Raw genomic sequence first — 22,957 nt, 5'->3', positions numbered from 1 at the left:
AAGCCCAGCTAGGCTGAGGGACCGTCTGTCCATCATGCCACAGAAGGGTGTCCGCCTCAAGGGGGTTTTGCCTGCAACCAGGTCCACAAGAGCCTTACCCTAAGCAGCATCTATCACCCCAGAAGCTTCCTCCTGCCTAGAGAAGGGCTTAGAGCTGATTCAGACCATCCGAATGCATTTCAGTTTCTGAACACGTCTGCCTTCTCAGGGCTCTGGGGGCTTGGGCTGAAACATACGCAGCCCAGACCCAGGTTTATGGACTTGAGTCCTGGAAAGTGGGGAAAACCAAGAGGTCCTCCAGCAATTTCCACCAAAAGCCAAAAGGGGTGTGGGCTGCTGAGGACCTGAGGACAAGCAGGTCAGACAATGAGGCATTCAGAAGGGTAGCCTGGAACCCCTGCTGGGGTCAGGAGAGCCCACAGCTCCCCCCAGGGCATGCTGAGGTCCCAGGGGACAGGCCCCTGAGCAGCCACAACCCTGCGGGCACCAGGGAGCCCCTGGGGAGGAAGCTCCACAGCAGTCCTAGGAGGAGGGGCAGAGCAGCAGGGCCCCTGCCACCACCTCCAGGTTCCTCTGGGTCACATGTCTCCCTGCAAACCCCACACCAGCTCAGGGAGAGGACAAGGGGTTCCCTGCACCAGGCCTGACCCTAAATCTACTCCCTCCAGTGAGCTGACCACACGCTGCGCCCTGCGCCCTCCTGGTCGGGACAGGCTGAGGCTCCGGGGCAGCAGGTGCGGCAGCAAGGGGCAGCAAGAAGCCTCTCTCGCCTTCCTCCCAGGGGCAGGCTGGGGGAAGGCCGGGGGCACAGGGGGAAATCCCCAAAGTAGGGCCTTCAGCCTGGGAAGGTGCTTTCCCAGGCCGCCTGGACTCCTGCCAGGAGCCCCTCAGCTAAGGGGGGGCTGGACTCTGCCTCTGGCCGGGGCGGCCCCTCCTTAGGGCCACCAGCTTCCTCCATCGGCCCAGCCCCTGTCCTTTCTGGTCCTGCTCCCTGATCCCCGCCCTGGGCCGGCCCTCGCGGCCCCTCCCGCAGGCTCGCCTGGGGCACCCAACCCGCTCCTCCTGGGCCAGCCTCGGAGCCACCCTGGGGCGCTGGCTCAGGGTCTGCCTCTGGCCCGCTCCTCCAGCTGGTGGCGCCCCCACCGCCCCGCCCCGGCCTGCTGTGCCCAGGGTGGCCGCGAGGCCAGAAAAGTCCCCCACATCCACCCTCGCTCCCGGCACCGCTCCCGCACCTCTCTGCGCCCGTCCTCTCTGTGTCCTCCCCCGCACCGTGGCCACACCAGTCTCGCTTTTCCTGCACCTTTGACTCTTCGTTGTTTCGTTTTTCAGTTCGGGGACAGGACCTAAAGAAACTAGCCCAAGCAGTATTGCGCCCGGATCCTGCACTATTAGAAGGACCAGCGTCTAGGGTTCTGGGCCGCGCACGAGTCAAAGACGGCGCCCCTGGCTGGCACCATCTTCCCACTAATCTCTGCCATTGGCCTTAAGATCTTGGGGGGACGAACGCCTTGGGTGAGGGTGGCTGGGAAAGAGGGATGGAGAGCACACCGAAAGGGGGGATCAGGCCTCGCCCCTCGGTGGCCCACGGCAGACTGCCCAGGCGCTCCCCATCCTCGAGCTCAGGTGCCAGGCAGAGCTGGGCGCGGACCCCGCCCTAGTCCCCCGCCAGCCATCGGCAGGTGCCCCGGGGGCGCAGGCCACGTTCTAGGTCAGGGAGAGAAGTAGGCAGTAGCCGGGCACCGTTCCTCGAAGAGGGGCGCGCGGCGGCCGGGACCTACCTGTCCGCGGTGCGCCCGCGTGGCTGCGCCCGGGAGCACGGGCCGGGCGGCGGGGCCGAGCTGCGCTCTCCCGGAGCTGCGCCTCCTGCCCGTCCGCCTGCTGCCCGGCACTTCCGCCTCTTGCCACCCACGCCCCCGGGCCGCGGCTGCGGAGCTCCGTGAGCCTGCAGCGCCCCGCCCCGCCCCGCGGATCCACCCCGGGGCCCCGCACTGACCCGGCGACTGCAGACCTGGGCTGAGCAAAGCACCAGCCCAGGGCCTCAGATAGCGCGGTGCCCTGGACCTACCACTGGGTTCCTTCAGCAATCTGGAACAGTAAAACAGTCGTTCGACAACCCCACTAGACCCCAATGCAGTGCTCAGTGGGGCCAGGGGGCTTCCCCAGCCCTGCGCCCCACAGGAGCTCAAGGACGGCTGCATGCAAGCCATCAACAGAGACACGCATGAGGGCACGGTGTGGCCGATCGCCCCAGGCTCCCGGGGCGCCTGCCCGTATGCCTTCCCAGGGTGGCCCCAGCCCCAGCTCCCAGTCGCTGGCACCAGGACCCGGACACGCCCTCCTCAACGTGCTTGCGGGGATCCCTGCGCCGCTCTGTGCCTTTCTCATCCTCACCCCCGACCCGCTTCGCCCCAGCTCCCCTCTAGGGTCGCCTTCCGATCCTCCTAGGGTCGGGACGTGGTCGCCAGTCTGACCTCTTCTCTCCCTCGCTGCTACCTTGGCTGTCCACCTGTCGTTTTCAACGTTTTCGGTTCCATAAAGGGGCCTTGCTTGCCGGCCTCCTCCTTCACATGACCCATTACCTCTCCTAGAAGATTCTTGCGTGGTAACTTCTGCTCTTCAAATTTTCTGTATCCGCATCACCTTCCCTGGAGAGTCTGCCTTGACTTCCCCTCCTAGGAGGATTGGTTTCCTGTGACTTTAATGTGTGATTTCCACTGAAATTAGCTTACTCAGGGACGACTCCTGTCTTTTCATTGTTCGTTTTCTATAGCAATTTTTCATTAAAAATATTTTAAATGAAGAAAATCTCCAAGGTAATGGTTTAATTTTAGATAGCAAATAAAACATGTAAGTTCTAGATAGCACTATGTACCCTGCAAAGTTTAAAGCTTTGTGTTTTTAACACATACAGTAGTATTAGCTGATGAATCAGAACTTTGACCTTCCCCTCGCTCTCCTGGGTTGATCTTTACCTTCTTGAAGAGTGAAAAGACGCTCGTGCGTTGTCTTTTTTCATCTCTCCTGTATCTCCCCCTCCTCCCCTCCTTTGTGGCCCATATATTATTATATATAAGTATTTTGTTATTTGTATCTGCTGAGTATTTCACTACACATTTTTAAAATTTAAAATATGGATGGGGAAAATGTGGATGGGTAGATTGTTTTATATTTCTTTAAAAATGAAACTGCTATTTAATGGAAAGTGGCACCCCACAAAATGGGACCGTTTCTTACTGGAGGTCAGTATGTTTAATAGAAAAACATTGCTGTTGATCCAGAAAATATATCGGAGCAATAGCCAAGAAGAGCCTTCTTTTATTGTCAAATGCCCCCCCACACACACTGAGGGACCATGAGACCCTAGGATTCTGCACCCTGTCCCTGCCCCCCACTGTCCACCTTGCTCAGGTGAGGCCCCACCCTTACTTAGAGTCTCTGAACTTCAAGAACCAGCAGGGGCTCCCTGTGTGCAGAAGAAGGGGCGACACATGAGCTGGCATCAGCTCTGCTGTGTTCAAGCTAAGCAACCTCAGATGGGTCCTTGAACCTCACTCCCTCATCTCTAAACATCAGAGCCACCCTGACGTTCCTGGGCTCCCAGCATTGGCGTGGGGCTTCTGGGAGAGGGGCTGTGCGGGGGCTCATCCTGGCTCCAATTCTGCCTTCCCCTGAGCTGGAGAACTTGAGCCGAGAGCCACCCTGGGCCAGAGACAGCACAGGGAGGGAGGGAGGGCAGCACTCTGGGGCAGAGAGCGCCCCCAGATCCAGGGGTCCCCCGGCCTCCCTGTGCTGCCTTGTGGGCGGGAGCAGAGTAAAGGGGAAGTGAGGCTATGCCGAGCCCTTTGTTCACTCCCAGTTCCCCCAGTGTGGCAGGGGCCTGTAGGGGGCAGGGAGGCTTGGCCCCCACAGCCCCAGGAGCCTCAGCAGAGATGTGCCCAGGCTTCCCACTCCCAATGGTGTGACATGGTCCCAGGCTGGTACTTACCCAGGCTGGGGCATCTCCGTTGATTCGGGTAGAAGCCAGGGTGTGTGAGTGTGAGTGGAGCTGGGGCAGCGAGGGAAACCGTGTCACCAGATGGAACTGAAACCCAGGGTGACGGGGAGGGAGGGAGGACGGAGGCCCCCTCCCAACCCTGGGCCAGCCCTGCATTGCAGATGACATCTGCCTTTGTCTCCCAAACTCCCACCCCCTCAGGCCTGAGCTCTTGGGGTTCCTGAGGCTGGCCTCTTTCTCAGAACCCCAAGTTTCTGAGAACTCAGTGGCTGGACACCAGGCTCTGAGGTCAGCAGGGCTGAGTCAAAGCCTAGTTCTCCCACTCGGGACCTGCGTGTGCTTGAGCAAACCATTTACTCTCTTGGAAGCCCCATTTCCTGTCTGAAAGTGAGAATGGTAGCCCCGGTGTGACAGGTCCGCTGTGAGGTCTAGATTCGACAAATGTTTATCAAGCGCCTTGTGCCCGCCGGGATCCTTGGAGTGAGATAGACAATAAATCCTTAAGTAACGAAATTGGGTGAGGCCTCGTGGGGCATCGTCCAGGCTGAGGCTCTGCTTGGGACAGGAGTAACCTGACTTAGGCCTCAGCACGCCCCCGGCTCCTGTCTGTAAAGTGGCCCTGCAGTTGCTGACAGTAGAAGCAGTGGCGTTAGATCAACGCCCAGGACATCGCAGCTGGGGCTTCCTCTTGTTTCTTACTAACTTCTGCCTCCTCAGAGCATGACCTGGAAGGCCCCCACTCGCCAGCACTGTCACACGGACACCTCTACACCTCGAGTCCCCATGTTTCCCCATCTACAACTCTGCCTCTCTTCACGTGGCCTGAGGTCGAGGAAGCTGCCCTGGACACCCGCCTCCCGCCCAGGCCATGGGAACAATCGTGGCTTCCCTTTTCCTGACTGGTCACTTCTCCTGTCCCTGCCGCCCTGCAGCCCGGCTCCTGCCCTCCTCTGTGGACTCTGTTCTGGCTTCGCCTCCTCCTCTGGGCTCGGGCCCACAGCTGAAGCAAGCGACGCAGTCCTCAGGAACGCCCCCAAAGCCCGGTCTCTGCTGACCTCCTGCACCTGCCTCTTTCTCGGTTACACTCTCAGATCCTGGGGCTTCACCACTGCCTGGATTTCTCACCATCTCAGTACATGTGCTGACGACGTCTCACCTTGCCCTGGACTCCTCTCCCAGCTCAGCCCCCTGGGTCTGCGTGAACATCCTCCTCGCCCTGGTGCAGACACCAGGACACTGCCCCAGACACCCCTCCCCCACCGCTGCACTAGGTCTGGCTCCAGCCTCCTAAACCTGCTTGTCTCAGCACTACGCTCAACCACTTCCCTCCCCGCGCCTGGGCTCTGTCACGGAAGGGGTCAGGGCCTCCAGCCTTCTGCCTGTCTCACTGCCGAGCACCAGACACCTGCTCGAGGGGGAGAAGAGGAGGAGGAAGTCCAGTAGGGAGCCCCAGCCTTCCTGCCCCTGCAGTTGGGACAGATGCCAGCCCAGCCCCGCAGGAACCAGCTGAGGACTGGCGGTGTCCCTTTTGTCCCAAGATGAACTTGGTTGAAGCTCAGAGTCCCTAGCTATCCCATCCAGGCTCAAGAGGCCCACCCATCTTTGATGTGGGGTGTGGGGGGCCCAGGTCCCAGGCTCAATCCATCTCAAGCCCCTGCAGCTTAGAACCAAGGCTGGGGACTCTGGTCCGGGCAGAATGGTTGTCCCTCTGAGGCGGGCTCTGGGTGGGAAAGGAGGAGAGATTCTATTCTATCCAGGAGGCGGGGCCAGCCCAAAGGCGTGGGGGGTCTCCTCAGCCTACGTCTGGGCCTCAGAGGGGTGGGGCAATGACAGAGCCACCCTTGGGGGGACTCCTCAAAGGATGGCCCTGGGACTTCTGGCTGTCATTGTTGAGGTATAAGGTCATGGGAGGGGTGAGGGGCATGACATTCCTCCCATGTGGCTTCTCAATACTTAACCATGGGAGGGGATGTCCTGCTGTCCCTCTCTGGCCTCTTGAGGGGTGGGTTGTGGGGGGATCGTGGGCTGAGTGTTTCGGATGTGTGGTGGGGGAGGAGAGGGAGCCTTTGGGGGCTAAGAGCCAAGCAGAGCTGTGGGGACAGGTGTTCAGCTCTGGTCAGCTGGTCACCCCTGAGCCAACACTGTGACATTGTGGGGTCAGGCCTGGGGGGATCTGGGTGGGGCATCCCCCAGGCCTCTCTCCTGCTCTTGTAGTCTCTGATGCCAGGGGCAGAAAGTCCAGAAAGCGGAGAGCCCTGGGGCCAAAGCACCCCGGGGAGACCCATGGGTCAGGGACCCCCAGGGAGGAGGAGGTGTCAGATCTCACTGGAGGGGTTCTGGGGGTGGGTTCTTACCAGGCCAGTGTCCTGGAACCATGGTGCTAAGCAGTTCTCCAAGCCAGGAACCAGCTGCAACCCTGACGCCCACCCAGAGCCCCATTGCGGGCAGACGGGGGCCACGAGGGTGCTGGCGACCTCTGCCAGTCTTGTGGGCCAGGCTCCCTTTTCTCTCAGCCTGTCCTCCTCCCCTCTCTCCTGGGCGGCACTTCCAAGGCCACGAGGCTACTGACAGACCACGACAGCTGGGGGCCATTGCTGGGGAGTGGAGGTGTCGGGGGAGATGGGAAGGAGAAAAGGGCAGCTGCTTCTTCACTGGCCCCCAACTCCGAGGAGGCTTTGCTTTGCCGTGGCAGCCATAGGAGTGCCCCAAAGGGCTGGGCAAAGGGACAGCGAGTGTGGAGATCCTGGGTCCCACCTGGAACTCAGCCATCTAGAGAGCAGGTGTGCTCAGGCCTGTGTCCTCACTGCAGACCTGAGGTTTGGGGTCAGGGAAGAGAGAGTAAGGACACGGGGCCCCTTTGCAGATGAGCAGCTCGTCCCAAGCTACGGAGGAGCCAGGGATGCCCCCCTCTGGGGCTGCCAATGGAAGGAGCGACTACAGCAAGACAGTTATGAAACCTGGATACACACTGGATGCCGTCAACTTTTCACACATTACTGTGTTTACTTGCCACGGCCAGCCACGAGGAGGTGGGTGTTGTTATTAACATAACGGCATCCCCACTTACAAAAAGTAAGCCGAGTCACTTGCTAACCACATCAACTTGCACAGGTCACTCAGCTTACTTCTTTGTGTTCTTGGTGTTTTCTTTGGTGCTCCTTGGCTCGTAGAAGCATCTCCCAGGTCTCTGCCTTCATCCGCACATGGCTTCTCCCTGTGCACATCTGCGCCCACGTTTCCCCTTTTCATAAGGATACCAGTCATGCTGGCTTAGGGCCTACCCTAATGACCTCCACTAATTACCTTTGCTGTCACCCCATTTCCAAATAAAGTCACATTTCGAGGTACCTGGGGTTAGGACTTCAACATATAAATTCAATCCATAACAATCTTTAACAACCTACTCCTCACCCAACACTGGGATCATATTTGATTTTCATGATAACTGCAGGGCTGTGTATTATCTTCATATTATAAATGAAGACATTGGGGTTCAGAAAGGTTAGTCAGTTTACTCAGAGGCACACAGCAAGTAGTAAAATGAGGCACTGGGCTGTGAACCAGACTAAACTGTCAGTGACATTTTATCACTTTGGAGCCAGACAGACCGGGGTTCAGGTTCTAGCCAGATGACCTTGGCCAAGTTGTTCAACCTCTCTGAGTCTGGGTGTCCCCGTCTGTAAAATGGAATTTATGATTTACTATTAGCAACAATGCACTGCCGTGCAGTGGTGGGATCCGGTCCAGCCCAGCACCTGGCACACGGTAGAAGTTATCATGCTAAATAGAGCAGTGGCTGCTCTTCTGAGAACGTCCTACCTTCCGTTGGTTCTGAGAGGCTGCCTCTCTGTGACCGGCCTGAGTCCCTGGGGCAGGCAGAGCCGGGCAGGCGTGCCAGTCCCCACACTCTGGTGGCCCAGCGCTTTCTAGCCCCCACCCCAAGCTGCCCCCTGGGACACACACCGACTCCTCCCGCTCCACTGGGCAGGACACAGCCAGGGGAAGAGTTGAAGGAGCTGGCTGCTGGCGGCCTCCTTCCTCACTCTCCGGCCCTGGGTGTTGGCCCCATGTGCCCGGGGAATGATCGTGGCCCCCAGGAGACCCTGCCTGCCCCAGCTGCCTCTCCTTAGGAACAGGCAGAGGAGAAACCACAGAACGGGGCTGGGATTCCGGGGAGGGGTCGACGACAAAGGGACAACATGAACTGATGGGGACAGTTCTGTATCTCGACTGTGCTGGTGGTTACACAACTCTCTGCCTTTGCCAAAACTCATAGAACCGCACACTGAAAAGAGTGACCTTTACTATGTGTAAATTGAAAATAAGCAAACATTCTTATAGAGTGATTGAGGAGATTCAAACTCTAAATGTCAAGAAAGTTTTAGGAAAAGCTTAACTAATTTATTTGGCTTGTATTTTCCTTTTTATACAAACAAAGGATTCATATATGATAAATATGTGTTATAGAACTCTTCTAAATTAGTCTAAAATAAAAATTCTAAGTAATTAAAAAAAGAAAAAGAAAAAGAAAAAGAAAGAAAAATAGATCCAGGCCAGCAGTGTGGCTCGCATCTGTAATCCTAGCATTCTGGGAGGCTGAGGCAGGAGGATCACTTGAGATCAGGAGTTCGAGACCAGCCTGAGCAAGGGTGAGACCCCCAAGTCTACTAAAAATAGAAAAATTAGCAAATGGTACGCGCCTGTAGTCCCAGCTACTTGGGAGGCTTGAGCTCAGGAGTTTGAGGTAACAGTGAGATGCGAGGACACCACTGCACTCTAGCCTGGGCGACTCTGTCCGAAAGAAAAGAAAGGGAAGGGAAGGGAAAGAAAGGGAAGGGGTGGGGGGGGGGAGGGGGGAAGGGAAGGAAAACATATCCAAAATCATCCTTCAAAGAGGCAGCGACAGTGCCCAGCTGGTCTTCTCCCCGCCTATTCTCCAGCCGGGCTCTTCTGGGCCATCCCCAGCTGTCTCGCTGGTCCCTCCCTCTCTTCACTTCCCCACAGCTCTTGGGAGGCTAAGCATTGTCTCCAGGGGTTTGGTGACATCCACCAGGCTCCCTGACAGCCCCAGGGACCCAGGACAAGGGCCTGGCTTCAGTGTGGGTGGCTCTGGGTGAGAGTCGAGGTCCTGGCAGGAGACAGGTGGCATTAGATAGAGGAGGGTTTAGTGAAAGGAGCATTCACAGAGGTGTGGACAGCGTTACAAAAGCCAGGGCATCAGTGGGGAACCGTCTCCACCCTCAAGGGACTGTCCTTTAGGAGCTGTGGCCATGGCTGGGGGCAGAGGGAAGAGGTGCCCTGTCTATTCCGTTCCTCGCCCTCCCATCTCTTGCCCCCTGCCTCCTGGTGGGAGGGGAGGGGCTGGCCTGGGGATGTGTATGTTCTCAGAGTGCCCTGGGAGGCAGGGCTGGTGGCAGCTGGTGGGGGTGGGAGACTTTCCCCTCAGCCCCTGCAGGGCTGGGAGGGGCCGGCACTGTGCTAGGCACCTGCACTCCTGTGCATGTGTGTTCTCTGACCTGCATACTTCACCCCAACATGGGACCTGGTCTGCTTGCAAATCACCCCTCCTGCTCCAGGTACCTCTCCCAAGAGGCTCAGGGACTTGGTGGAAGCAGTGTGGGGCCACCAGCCTTGACTGCCCAAGGGTGCAGGGGCAGATAGGTGGTGAGGCCCAAATCTCATGGGGAACACCCGGCCAGCGGCTCACAATCTTTGGGATCCAGGGACCAGCATTGGGATTGGGGTGAGGGCCAGGGTAGGAGGTCAGAGTCCTAGGGCAGGTCGCCCCCTCAGGGTCTGCCCCTGCGGGTCCTCAGACACCATAGCCCCCACCTCTACCCTGGACCAGAGCTTGGCAAGCAGCAACCTCTGATACTGCACGGTGGATGCCAGGAAGCTGAGCACCGGCTGGCACGAGGAGCAGGGGCCAGGGTGAAGGTTAAAGGGCAGAGCCCCCTCCCATCATGCCTCAGTTCTGTGCCCCACCCCCAGCCAGGGGCTGACCTCTGGCCCCCAAAGCCCTCAGTCGGGACCCTGTGGGGGTCTGAATGAGTAGCAGGAGGTCCTTATCCCCACTGAGGGGACTGATCTCTGGTGATGTAGGTGACCCTGGCTCTTCACCTTGTCCTGTGGCCCACTTGCTCCCTGCTCTTGGGTCTATTTTCAAAGGTTTCCAGATGTGCTGACAGTGGGACAGCCACCATTCCCACTGAACCCTGCCCCCACAGCCTTGTTGGGCCCTGGGGCAACGGGGAATGTGGACAGCTCAGGGGCCCACACTCGGAGGGGTTCAAGGTGTGGGCCGGGGCAGCGGGGGCAGATGCCAGAGGAGGCAGATGCCAGAGGAGCCTGACAAAAGGCAGACCCAGGCCTTAGGGCGTGTGTTTCCCTGGGGCTGGACATCTGTCCCTACTCATAACATCTGAGGTGATCCCCAGGGTGGAAGCCTCAAAAAGTCCCATCAAAGCTACAGCCTCTGTATTGCTCACTGGGGCCCCCCTGTGGCCACCTCCGTGCCTCAGTCCTGCTCCCTGAGGCTGGTCTGTCCAAGGCCATCATCCTCCCTCAGGCAGCTGTCCGGTCCACCGTCTCCGCCAGGGCCTTTCCCGTGGACAACGCACCAGGACTGGACGGGAAGGCAGTGCAGGACACCGTCCACAGGTGAGCCCTAGAGCAACTACTAAAGAAACTCACTCAAGAAATCATTAAAGGAATTACAATGTTATAGTAGAAAATACTCAATGCAAAAGAAAGAAGTAAAGGAGGAATACAGCAACAAAAAAGACAGGAGACATTTAGAAAACAAGTAAAATGGCAATGTAAATCCAACTGTGTATATCAATGACGTGAATGGATTAAACAATCCAATCAAAAGGCAGAGATCAGCCGGTCTCAATGGCTCGCGCCTGTAATCCTAGCACTCTGCCAGGCTGAGGCAGGAGGATCACTTGAGGCCAGGAGTTTCTAGACCAGCCTGAGCAAGAGTGAAACCCTGTCTGTACAAAAAATACAAAAATTAGCTGGGCATGGTGGTGTGCCCCTGTAGTCCCAGATACTCAGGAGGCTGCGGCAGAAGGATCACTGGAGCCCAGGAGTTTGAGGTTGCTGTGGGTGGTGATGATGCCACTGCACTATACCCGGGGCAACAGAATGAGACTCTGTCTCAAAAAAAAAAAAAAATAGAGTTTACTATATGATGCAACAGTTCTACTCCTCTTTGTATACCTAAAAGAAATTAAAGCAAATGTCCACACAAAAACTTGTACATGAATGTTCACAGCAAGCACTGTCCATAACTCAAAAGTAGAAACAACCCACATGTCCATTAACTGATGAATAGATAAATACAATGGCACATACGATGGAATATTAGTTGTCAATAAAAAGCAATGAAGTACGGCTACCTACAATGACATGGATGAACCTTAAAAACACATTAAGTGAAAGAAATCAGACATGAAGGACCACATGTTATATGGTTCCATTTATTTATTTGGCAAAACAAGAATTTATTCTCCTTTCAGGTAAATGAATTTGGATGGCGGCTGTCAAGGGCTGATCTGGGAGCTGGAGATGTCATCCCTGCGCAAGCCAACTTCTGTCTTTATTCTCTTCTGTCTCCACATGTGACTTCCATCTTCAAGGTTGCCTTACAGTGACAAGACGGCTGCTACACCTCCAGGTCCAAACTCCATGCTACTTATCAGCTGTTACAAAGGATATTACAAAGGATACGGACACACAGAGGAAGAGATGGACAGGGCAAGGCACGGGTGGGCGTGGGAGGGTGGCGTGGAGTCTCCATGTCCCCTCTGAGTGCTCCACCTCCCAGCACCTCCCTGAGTCAAGCAGCCTGGAAGCTCCTGTGTGATTCCACTTATATGAAATGTTCAGAACAGGCAAATCTATGGAGAAAAAATACGTAGAGTCATGGTTTGCTTAGGGCCTGAGAACATAGAATTTCTTTTGGGGGTGATGAAATGTTCTAAACTTGATTGTGGCGAGGGTTGCATAACTCTGTGAATTGCACACTGTAGATGGGCAAATTGTGTGGTATGTGAGTTGTATCTCAATAAAGCTGCTACCAATAAGGGTGGGTGCCTGAGGTCACCACTGGGTGCCAGGACATCTGGTGCCTCGAGATGGCCCCAGCTATAGTTTTGTTCCACTGGCCTCTACCCTTGTATCAGACTCTCCTTCTCCCAGTTATGTGGCAGGAGCAGCTGCTGTCCACGTCCCCTCAGCCTCTATCTAAGGTCCTGTTTGTGTCTAAACCCTGGTCAGTGGGAGAGGAGCAGGCAGGGGTCGCCATGGTGGTGCAGTCTGGAGCCAGCAGAGCTGCGGGGGGAGGCTGGTTCCTCTGCTCTGGCTGAGCTGCTGAAATTCTCCAACCCCCAGTTTCCTGGGCACCATAATGGCGTCATGGAGCGGCTGTGAGCAGGAATTATGGTCATCCGTGCAACCTGCCCAGCACGGGCTGGGCACCCATGGAGGACTGTGGGTCCAGGAGTCATCGTCACTGCGGGGGGTCGGGGAGAGGGGACCCAGAGTGGGGGCTGTGATGTAGGGCTGTGCCCACACAATTCCACGGAGACTGGTTCGCATCACAGCCATTGTGGATCTATTCTAACACTTTCCCAGTTGATGAAAATAAAGTGCCTTGAGGAGCGACACCTTTTACTAATTCACACAAAGTTGGCTTACGGTCTAAATATGTGCTGTCCCGTATGGTAGCCAATAGATATATGTGGTTACTTAAATTAAAAGTAATTAAAGGAATTAAAATGAAAACTTCAGATACTCAGTTGCACTAGACATATTACAGGTGCTCAATAGCTTCACAGGGCCTTGTACTGGACAGTGGAGCTGTCTAGAACGTTCGCAGGCCATTCTACTGGAGCACCAGGGGAGGCACTGCTGAAGCTGAGGGTGAGGCCGAAGGGATGAGAAGAAGAGGGAATCCCAGGCAGGGGGCCACACAAGCTCCCTCTCCTCTCCCCCCACCCACCCTCTTAGCTTCTCCAAGCGCTAATGGGCTCCCCAGGGGTCAATCTTTGAGAAAAGAAAATCAAAAGAGATTGGAGAAGCCGCAGGTGGGAACAGGCACAGGGCTGAGTGGGCGCCTCTGCTGGCAAGCTCCCCCAGGCTGGGAGGTTGCTGGTGAGCACCTGGGAACCTTCTGCCCCCCCCAGGGGTGGCTCTGACGTGGGTTCACATGTGCAATCTGAGTGCCGCAGTCTTCCCATACCAGAAACGGAACAAAATGGAAAACCCACACACATCCCTAAAATCCCAGCAGCTTGCATTCGACAAGGAAGTCCTGGGTCCCAGCTGTGAGTACCACCCTGAGGGCAGTGGCGGTCAGGGGTGTCATTGACATTTCGTACTTGAGTGGACACGCTACAGCTGGGCGCTGGGCCTGGAACGCAGTGAGGTGGACCCGTGGGGGTCCCTCCTGGAAGGCTACTTAGGCTGAATTTGGGAGAGGCACAGCCAGGCGATGTTTCACATCGATGATACAGTACAGCCCCCACCCGCCGCAGCTGCTCACCTGGCAGCCGGCTTATTCTTCCGTCACAGCTGCTGTGACTTGAAAGATATCAAATGAAGTAGAAAAATCTAATCATTTACTAATCCTTCTCTTCCTCCCTACAGTGACCTTTCGCTTCTAGCCACCAAATCCAGAGAGAAAAGCAACCTGCTGCTGTTGACAGTACAACCCGAAGCAGGTAGGAACGGGAAGTCACTCATGTTGGGGTCTCCTGTGTGCCAGGCACCACGCAGATGTCAGATGTCAGGTACGTGTGTCTCGTTGGATCTTCCCGGCATAAGGTAGGAGGTATTACTTCGTTTTGCAGATGAAAGATTTTGGCCGAGAGAAGTTAACTAACTCGGTGCAGTAAGCAGTAAAGGTTAGCACATCAGCTAAGGACCCGGGAGAGAAAAGAATTCCCTTCAAATGGATTTAGCTGAGGAGAATTTAAAGAAGGACGTATTCACAGATCTGCAGGGGTTCTACAGTGGGGGTTAAGAGAACAGACAAGGGAGGCTGAGGCACCCACGGGCTAAACACAGCAGGAAGCCACTGTCACCTCCTGGGCTGAGGGGGCAAGGGGGAGGAACAGTGTTACCACTGGAGCCCAGGAGAGCAGGAGGCGGCCCAGGAGGAAGTACCGCACCTTTCTCCTCCCCTGCCCTCTGCTCCCCTGCTGGTGCCAGCTGAGCCAACAGGAAGGCGTGAAAGCTCAGTGATGTTGTCTGTAGGGGACCGAGAGGGACAGAGAATGAACAGGAGACGGGGAGGAATGAAGAATGACCAGCACGGGCTGTAAGTGGGGGAGCAGGAACTGGATTCTGAACTCATTGACTCGAACCGGGGCCTTCTGCTGCCCCCAGAGCATCACATCCTGCTACTGCGCCCACCTGGGTCCCCCAGGCCCACGCGTGGCTGTACGGGAAGCAGCGGTCTCCACGCAGAGGCATCCGTGCCAGGTAAGGCAAGCCTGGGCCAAGTCGTTCCTTCTTCTCATTTCTAGCAAAAGTATTCCTTTTCTCAAGAAGGGGCTGTGCTGGGCGTGGTGGCGCTCACCTGTGGTCCCAGCTACTTGGGAGGCTAAGGCAGTGGGACTGCTTGAGTCCAGGAGTTTGAGGCCAGCCTGGGCAAAAAAGCGAGACTTCATCTATTTATGAAAGAAAAAAAAAAAAGCTGTTTCTGGTCAGGAAAGCTGCATGTGGGTCCACTGGCCCAGCAGAGAAACGGGCCAGACATTTATTCCAAGCCTGACATTTGTGTGCACCTGAGTCCTGTGTCCACGCCCTTCCCTCTGCCGGGAATCTCATTTCCCAGAATATTCCAGGCAGGACCATGTCTCATTCATCACTGTCTCCTTGTATCCAGCTCGGGGCCCGCCACACATAAAACAGGCTCCCGGTGATCACTCTCAGCTGTGGAACTCAAACGCCTGGCCAAACAATGCCCTTTCCTTGGGGCCCTGGGCTTTCATTTCATAGCCTGAGTTTCCCAGAAGCTTCTTTTACCTTGTGTTACAGGTAAAAAATGTTAATATTGACCTTTTAGTTTGAGTCTCAGAAGGAGATGATACGACAATTAAAATAATAATATATTGTGGGAGCTTAAAAGGTGCTGGGCGCTGTAAAGTGATTTTTATGTGCATTATCCCACTTAACGCCTCGTGCTGGCCGCCTCTTGTGCAAATCCTCTCAGCCACACCTGCTCCAGGTACACGCGGTGTGCAAGCAGCGCTGCACAGGCGCATCCCGACAGCGTCTCAGGCCCCCGAGGCACATCTCTCCCTTCTCTCCCTGGCACTTCTCTGATACACAGCACTGGACACCCTCGGGGACCCGCCCAGCCACTCACTCAGGCGTAACTGGGAGCAGCTAATGCCCTGTGTGGCCACCCCTGATGCATGAGGCACCGATGCCAATGGGTAAGTGCTCCTACTGTGCATCCGCCTTTCATATGGCTCAGATGGTCCTGCAGGACCGGCTGCACAGACGCCCATGGCAGTGGCCGGTTCCATAACGCGTCTCCGTGTTGGCGCCCCGTCCTCCCTGCTTCAGCCTCCCCATCCCTCACTCTGGCTCCTGGGATCATAGCCCCAAACCAGCTCTGCCTTCAGGGAACCCAGGCTAAGACAATCCCTGAAGAGAGCGATGACAGAGTCATTCTCACATCCTCGCGTCACAGGGGGAGGACCTGAGATTTAGAAAGGTTCAGTAACTTGCCAAGATTATACAGCAGGTAAGGGGAGCACCACCGGAATGTATGGAATGTTCCTCCCAGGCAGTGGGAAAATAGATTTGCCAGGGAATTGTACTAGGATTTCTGGCAGTGTTGAGCGTTCGTTGAGGTTTGTGGCCACGAATCTGTAGTGAAACCAGTCCGTCAAGTGATGAGATGTCGTCCCACGACACTCAGGAGCTCTGACAGAGGCATGAAGAAGGCAGGTGGAGGGCGGGCTGTGGGGCCAGGCAGAGCAGGGTGTACGGAGCAGCGGCTGAGAGGGTGAGTAGGGATGGCGGGAGGCTTGGGCTCCTGCTGATGGTGACCTGTCCAGGGAGTGGCAGGGGGATGCAACTCCTGACCAGCTCTTAATCTTTGACGCTAGGAAAGAATAATCTCGGAGGCTGCTGGCGCACAAGCTCCCTCTCTCAAGGCCGAGTAGAGTCATGCCAAGGACGGGCTAGAGGTCAGTGTGGACAGGACTGGGCAGGCCCCAGGGTGCTAAGGACCCAGCATTGAAGCCAGACTCCTGGCTTATTCCCACCGTGACTTTGAGCTTCTACTAAAACCTTATGAGTTGGGGAAAAAAACAAAAACAAATACCTTACGTGTTGTTTATTTGAAATTTAAATTTAACAGGCATTCGGCATTTTTATCTGCCAAATCTGGCACCCCTAGCCCCCTGACTATGAGCCAGTAACACCCCAGCTCAGCCATGGCCGCCTCTTCCTCCCAGCTCTCTCCACGCCCCTGCCACCTCTGCCCTCCTACTTTCCCAACTCGGCCTCCACTATTCCATGGGATCCACCAGCCACCAGCTCCTCCTGCCCATTCTTTAGAAACACCCCCCTTTCTGCAGCCCTCTGCCACCCCTGGCTCCATGCCTAGACAATGCTGTGGCAGCCCCCTAACTGGGCTGTCTGCATCTAGCCCATACCAGATGAAAATCCCTGAAACACCTCTTCCACCACACCACACTCTGGCTCTTCAGCCTTCAATGGCTCCCCATTGCCCACAGAAGAAAGCCCAAACTGCAAGGCTTACTGCAGCCTGTTCCCAAGGGCCTTCCCAGACTGAGTTCCTGCAGCACACCGCTTGCCACCCTGTCCTTGTGCCCAGAGGGCCCTCGAGTACTCCCTCTCCTTCAGCTGATGAAATCCCACTTTCCCTTGAAGATCAGCTCAAATGACCTAGTGTCTGTAGAGACACCCTGACTGCTTGGATGGGCTTCCCTGCCCTCCTGTCCCTCCTCTGGCAAAGCACGTACTGTACTGCCTTCTACACCTCCCCTTACTACGGTCATTGCATCTGAAATCTAGGGTTAGATTAGCTATAAATGCATCTTCTCAACTAGATTAGAAGCTCCCTGAGGGCAGGAAGAAGATGGTGTGTCTATTTCCCTTGTAGTCTCTGGCCCAGTCCCAGGCCTGAGCCAGTGTCTGCTGACTTGAGCCTGGGCTCTGAACTCCTGAGGCCACTGTCAGAGGTGGTGGGCAGGTATCCCACACTTGCTCACTCTCAGGTGGCAGACCATGGCTGTGGGTCCCCAGCGTGCGTGCAGGAGGTGGGGCAGGACTGGCAGGAGGCTGACCTGGTTCGCAGTGTGGGCAGCATGCTCCTGGCTCAGGGCAGGGTCCTCTTGGGCATGGCTTCTGGGTGCAGGCTATGGCTCCCTGCTGTGAGAAGCAGACGAGGTAGCTGCACAGGCCTCAGAAGAGGGCAGGGCCTCCAGCGTCAAAGCCTCGCCCAGGCTGGGACGTGTCAGAGAAGCCAGGGGATGAGTTGGCTTTTCGTTAGTGGGCTACCCTCGGAGTAAGGGCACAATAGAGATGTCCTGCCTCTCCCCCTGCCCCCATCATCTTCTGATGCCCTTGACCCCTGAAAACCATCTCTTCTAGGTGCCAGAGCTCCTGAAGGGTGCATGCAGGAAAGGGGAGTCGAGGCTGTCCAATGACTATTTTGTGGGCATCGCGCTGTCTGGTGTGTCTTCAGAGGTCCTGAATCTAGGTGGATGCTCATCTCAGGCCCTCGGTCGCAGGGTCAATGCCAGCCCCGGGTTGTCCTTCAGGCAGGGGTGGAACAGGGCAATGCAGAAGTCCCAGGGCAGCTCGGGAGAGCACAGCCACATGGGCGCACCCAGGGCAGGTAGGTAGGTCCCGGCTGCTGGGTGCTTCTGTCCACGGCCTCGCCGCATGCCCCCCAAGGGTGGCAGGACTGGTGCCCGGGTACTGCCAATCCCCCTCCACCATCACCTCCCCCCATCCTCCGAAGGCACCTGCCAGTGGCAAACAGGGGACTGCCGTAGGGCAGGACCCCGCCCAACTCCACTGAAGCCCCAGCTTGGGAGGGCACCTACTGCAGGGCACGTCCCACCGGCCTGGGAGCCTCGAAGGTACCTCCCACTCCCCAGTCAGCTTGGGGTGCTGGGCACGACCTCCCATCCTCTCACAGGAGCCCAGAGGCCAGAGCCGGACCCTTCTGGGGGTACCAGCTCTGGGGCTTCCCTCCGTCTTGCCACCACCAAGGATGCAGAGCGCCCCAGGGATGGGCGGGAGTCTGGTTTGGACCACCCAGGGGCGAGACCCCAATGCCCCTTTTGACGTGTTCCCCCTCTCTGCCCCAGCCACACCTCACCCTTTCAGGTAAGAAGAGGCTTAAAGCGTTCGTTCCCCCAGGATCTTAAGGCCAATGGCAGAGATTAGTGGGAAGATGGTGCCAGCCAGGGGCGCCGTCTTTGACTCGTGCACGGCCCAGAACCCTAGACGCTGGTCCTTCTAACAGTGCAGGATCCGGGCGCAATACTGCTTGGGCTAGTTTCTTTAGGTCCTGTCCCCGAACTGAAGAATGAAACAACGAAGAGTCAAAGGTGCAGGAAAAGCGAGACTGGTGTGGCCACGGTGCGGGGGAGGACACAGAGAGGACGGGCGCAGAGAGGTGCGGGAGCGGTGCCGGGAGCGAGGGTGGATGTGGGGGACTTTTCTGGCCTCGCGGCCACCCTGGGCACAGCAGGCTGGGGCGGGGCGGTGGGGGCGCCACCAGCTGGAGGAGCGGGCCAGAGGCAGACCCTGAGCCATCGCCCCAGGGTGGCTCCGAGGCTGGCCCAGGAGGAGCGGGTTGGGTGCCCCAGGCGAGCCTGCGGGAGGGGCCGCGAGGGCCGGCCCAGGGCGGGGATCAGGGAGCAGGACCAGAAAGGACAGGGGCTGGGCCGATGGAGGAAGCTGGTGGCCCTAAGGAGGGGCCGCCCCGGCCAGAGGCAGAGTCCAGCCCCCCCTTAGCTGAGGGGCTCCTGGCAGGAGTCCAGGCGGCCTGGGAAAGCACCTTCCCAGGCTGAAGGCCCTACTTTGGGGATTTCCCCCTGTGCCCCCGGCCTTCCCCCAGCCTGCCCCTCGGAGGAAGGCGAGAGAGGCTTCTTGCTGCCCCTTGCTGCTGCACCTGCTGCCCCTGAGCCTCAGCCTGTCCCGACCAGGAGGGCGCAGGGCGTAGGGTGTGGTCAGCTCACTGGAGGGAGTAGATTTAGGGTCAGGCCTGGTGCAGGGAACCCCTTGTCCTCTCCCTGAGCTGGTGTGGGGTTTGCAGGGAGACATGTGACCCAGAGGAACCTGGAGGTGCTGGCAGGGGGCCTGCTGCTCTGCCCTTCCTCCTAGGACTGCTGTGGAGCTTCCTCCCCAGGGGCTCCCTGGTGCCCACAGGGTTGTGGCTGCTCAGGGGCCTGTCCCCTGGGACCTCAGCATGCCCTGGGGGGAGCTGCAGGGTTGCACTAGCTCAGCAGCAAGCCTTTGTGCATCTCCTCCCTCTACTCCAGGGCTGGGCTCCCCCCATCAGGCTCACCTTCCCCTCCCCCAGAGCTCTCACTCTGGTTTTCTCCATTGGCCCACCTCCTCCAGGAAGCCCTCCCAGGCCAGTCTGGCCACATGCTGCTTCCCACATTGGAACACCTGAGGCCCACACAGCACTGTCAGGCACTGGCCCTCCACCGTCAGCCTGCTTTACACAGTGTTAGCCAGGACAGGGCACGACATCTCTCATCCCCATTTACCCAGCACAGCTAGGGTGCTGGCCCTCACAGCAAGTGGACACAGAGGGTCTCAGACCAGCTCCTGGCTCCTCCCTGCCCCGGTGTGCTGGCAGGCAGGGACTGGGCTGGGTGGGGAAGGGGCAGTGGGAGCCTCTGGGCTGGGCTTACCGTGAGAGCAGCGTGGCGTCCCACCAAGACCACCACAGTCCTGGCCCTCCCAGGAGTCTGAGCATCTCGGTGGCCTTTGCAGGAGACGGGGCTCAAGGTGAACCAGCCAGCGTCCTTTGCGGTGCAGCTGAATGGTGCACGGGGTGTGATCGATGCCAGGGTGCACACGCCCTCTGGAGCCGTGGAGGAGTGCTACGTCTCCGAGCTGGACAGTGGTGAGCTGGCCCTGCCCCTGCCCACCCCCTGCCAGGCCAGGACCTTCTGGGAAGGAGAGAGGGAGGATAGAGGCTCATCCACCAACCCTCTACCCACAGACAAGCATACCATCCGCTTCATCTCCCACGAGAATGGTGTCCATTCCATCGATGTCAAGTTCAATGGTGCCCACATTCCTGGAAGTCCCTTCAAGATCCGCGTTGGAGAGCAGAGCCAGGCTGGGGACCCAGGCTTGGTGTCAGCCTATGGTCCTGGGCTCGAGGGAGGCACTACTGGTGAGTGCCTAGAGCTGGGGAGCAGGGTGCCTTTGGGGGTGCTCAGCCACCAGTCCAGGACTGCCTTGCTCTGGAGGCCGGGGCAATGCTCCTGAGCCCCGAAGTCCTGGCAGAGGCTGCTCAGGGAAGGCTGGGGCCCAGCCTCGCTCTGGGCCACAAGCCCTTGCTGCCTACAGCCTTGCTGCCTCTGGCCCCCAGGCATGTCGTCAGAGTTCATCGTGAACACCCTGAATGCCGGCTCAGGGGCCTTGTCTGTCACCATCGATGGCCCCTCCAAGGTGCAGCTGGACTATCGGGAGTGTCCTGAGGGCCACGTGGTCACTTACACTCCCATGGCCCCTGGCAACTATCTCATTGCCATCAAGTACAGTGGCCTCCAGCACATTGTGCCACGTTGGGGGAGGTCTGTGCCTCAGGTCCCCAGTTGTCTGGAGGCCACGGCATTCATGAAACATCCACGGTTCTGGTGGAGACTGTGACCAAGTTGTCCTCAAGCCAGGGCTCCAGCTACAGTTCCATCCTCAGATGCCAGCAAGGTGGTGACGCCAGGCCCCGGACTGTCCCAGGCCTTTGTGGGCCAGAAGAACTCCTTCACTGTGGACTGCAGCAAAGCAGGCAGTCTGGAGGGGGAGAGGAGGGCACTGTCCCAGGGTGGGCTTGTCTGCAGGGATGGGACATATGGGAGCCAAAAGCCATCGGGGGGCAGGGGTGGCCCTGTGTGAGCGTGTCCCTCTGCCTCCCTCTCCAGGCACCAACATGATGATGGTGGGCATGCATGTGCCCAAGACCTGCTGTGAGAAGGTGTGCATGAAGCACATGGGGAACCAGGTGTACAACGTCACCTACACTGTCAAGGAGAAAGGGGACCACATTCTCATCATGAAATGGGATGACAGAAGTATCCCTGGAAGCCCCTTGAAAGTCAACGTGACCTGAATCCCAGAGATGCCTCCTCCAGCCTCAGCCCCCACCTCTGGCTAAACACACACTCTCACTCACACACACAAACACACACACAAATGTGCCACACCCAGATGCACAATCAGACACTACAAACACCCTGGGGCAGGGGGAGGGAGTGAATGCCCACCGTGCCCTCAGGGGTGGAGGGCCTTGTCTGTCTCAGGGCAGTGTCCCTCCCCTGGAATGTGACAGGGGGGCAGACTGGGGCAGGCTGTGAGCACAGGCTGCCATACAGGAGTGGACAGGGAGCTGTGGGGCCAGGGAAGCCTTGGGCATCTTCCTGGTGTCACTTTGAGCTGCTTACCCCGTTCTCTCAGATTCCTTTCTGTAAAATGGATATACAACCCCCCCTCCCCCGCACCTCCTCCCCGTTGGGATGAAGATTAGAGATTACATAAGAGAAGTAGTAAGTGGTCTCGTACTTCCGTGCTGGGCCCCTTGCTGAGTGCTCTCCTGGCATTAATTCATTAACCTGCACAAACTAAGAGGTGGGTGCTGTTAGACTCTAGTCACAGCTGGGAAAAATTAGCCAGAGAAAGTGAAATGACTTGCCTGAGGTCACAGAGGGGCAAGCAGACCCAGCATCCGCCCCGGCAGCCCTGGGCGGGGTCTGCCCTCAGCCTCTCCACTCAGCCTCCCAGAGGACTTGCCTTAGCCCGGAAACCATTTTCCTCTAACCTGGTGGAATAGCACTGCCACTTCCTCTTTCTTTTTCTGGCCGGCTGGCCCTGGCTTTCCGTTGTCTGTGACCCCAGCTCCAGGCCACCAGGGTTAGGGCTCAGCGCTGATCACAGCCTTCCCTTCCCCCCGGGGCAAACGGCTCTTCACTAAAGCCTTAAGATACATGGAGAGTGGGCTGGGAGACCTTCAGTCCCTGCCTGGGCTGGGGGCAGGGGGCAGCTTCCGACTTCTGGTCTTCACGGCCAGGAGGGAGACTGCCTTGGCAGGATTCACAGCCCCGCCCTCAATGTCCCTCTGCCTGTGAGCTTGGGGCCCCAGCCCTTTGCTTCCCAGCTGCACTGAGGAGTGTCCCAGCCTTGCAGCCCACGTGGACAGCTTCCCTCACTTCCTCTGCCCGCTGAGCCCAGGGCCCAGAGCCTGGGAAGGGAGGCCTCCGTGTTTGGGGTCGAGCCTGGGGCTGCTGGGGTGGGTAGGGGCAGCGAGTGGAGTCCAGGAAAGAAATGTAGAGGTAGAGAGAGGAGTACACTGGGTGTCCTTGATTTCAGAGACCAGGAGTAGCACTTACTGTTACTAATTATTTACTGAGTACTTACCATGTGCCTGCCACTCCCCTCACTTCTTTGTGTACATAATCTCATTTAATCCTCACTGCAAGTCTATAAAGTAGGTATGGGATCCCCAGTTGACAGACAGGTAAACTGAGGCACAGAGAAGTCAGTGATCTAAGGCCACATGGAATTGGCCAAGCAGGGATCGGAACCCAGCTCAGTCTGCTTCTCCTGTAAAGAGGTGTTCCCAGGGCCAGGGAGGGGGGCTTTCCCGGAGCCCGAGCGTGGACTTGGGTTTATTTTCAGGGTCTCCTCCTGGATCCCATGCAGGAGACAGGGGCCTCACAGCCC

At 57.4% G+C, this 22,957-nt stretch overlaps 1 pseudogene; it reads left to right on the top strand.

Moving 5' to 3' along the window:
• The first annotated feature begins 20,746 nt into the window (after nucleotides 1-20,746).
• Nucleotides 20,747-21,350, top strand: LOC138377010 (filamin-B-like; annotated as a pseudogene).
• The last annotated feature ends 1,607 nt before the right edge of the window (nucleotides 21,351-22,957 follow it).

Source organism: Eulemur rufifrons, chromosome 29, assembly GCF_041146395.1.
Source record: "Eulemur rufifrons isolate Redbay chromosome 29, OSU_ERuf_1, whole genome shotgun sequence".
NCBI classification, from domain to species: Eukaryota; Metazoa; Chordata; class Mammalia; order Primates; family Lemuridae; genus Eulemur; species Eulemur rufifrons.
Note: the sequence above shows the minus strand (reverse complement) of the source record. Positions and strands in the feature narration are given on the sequence as shown.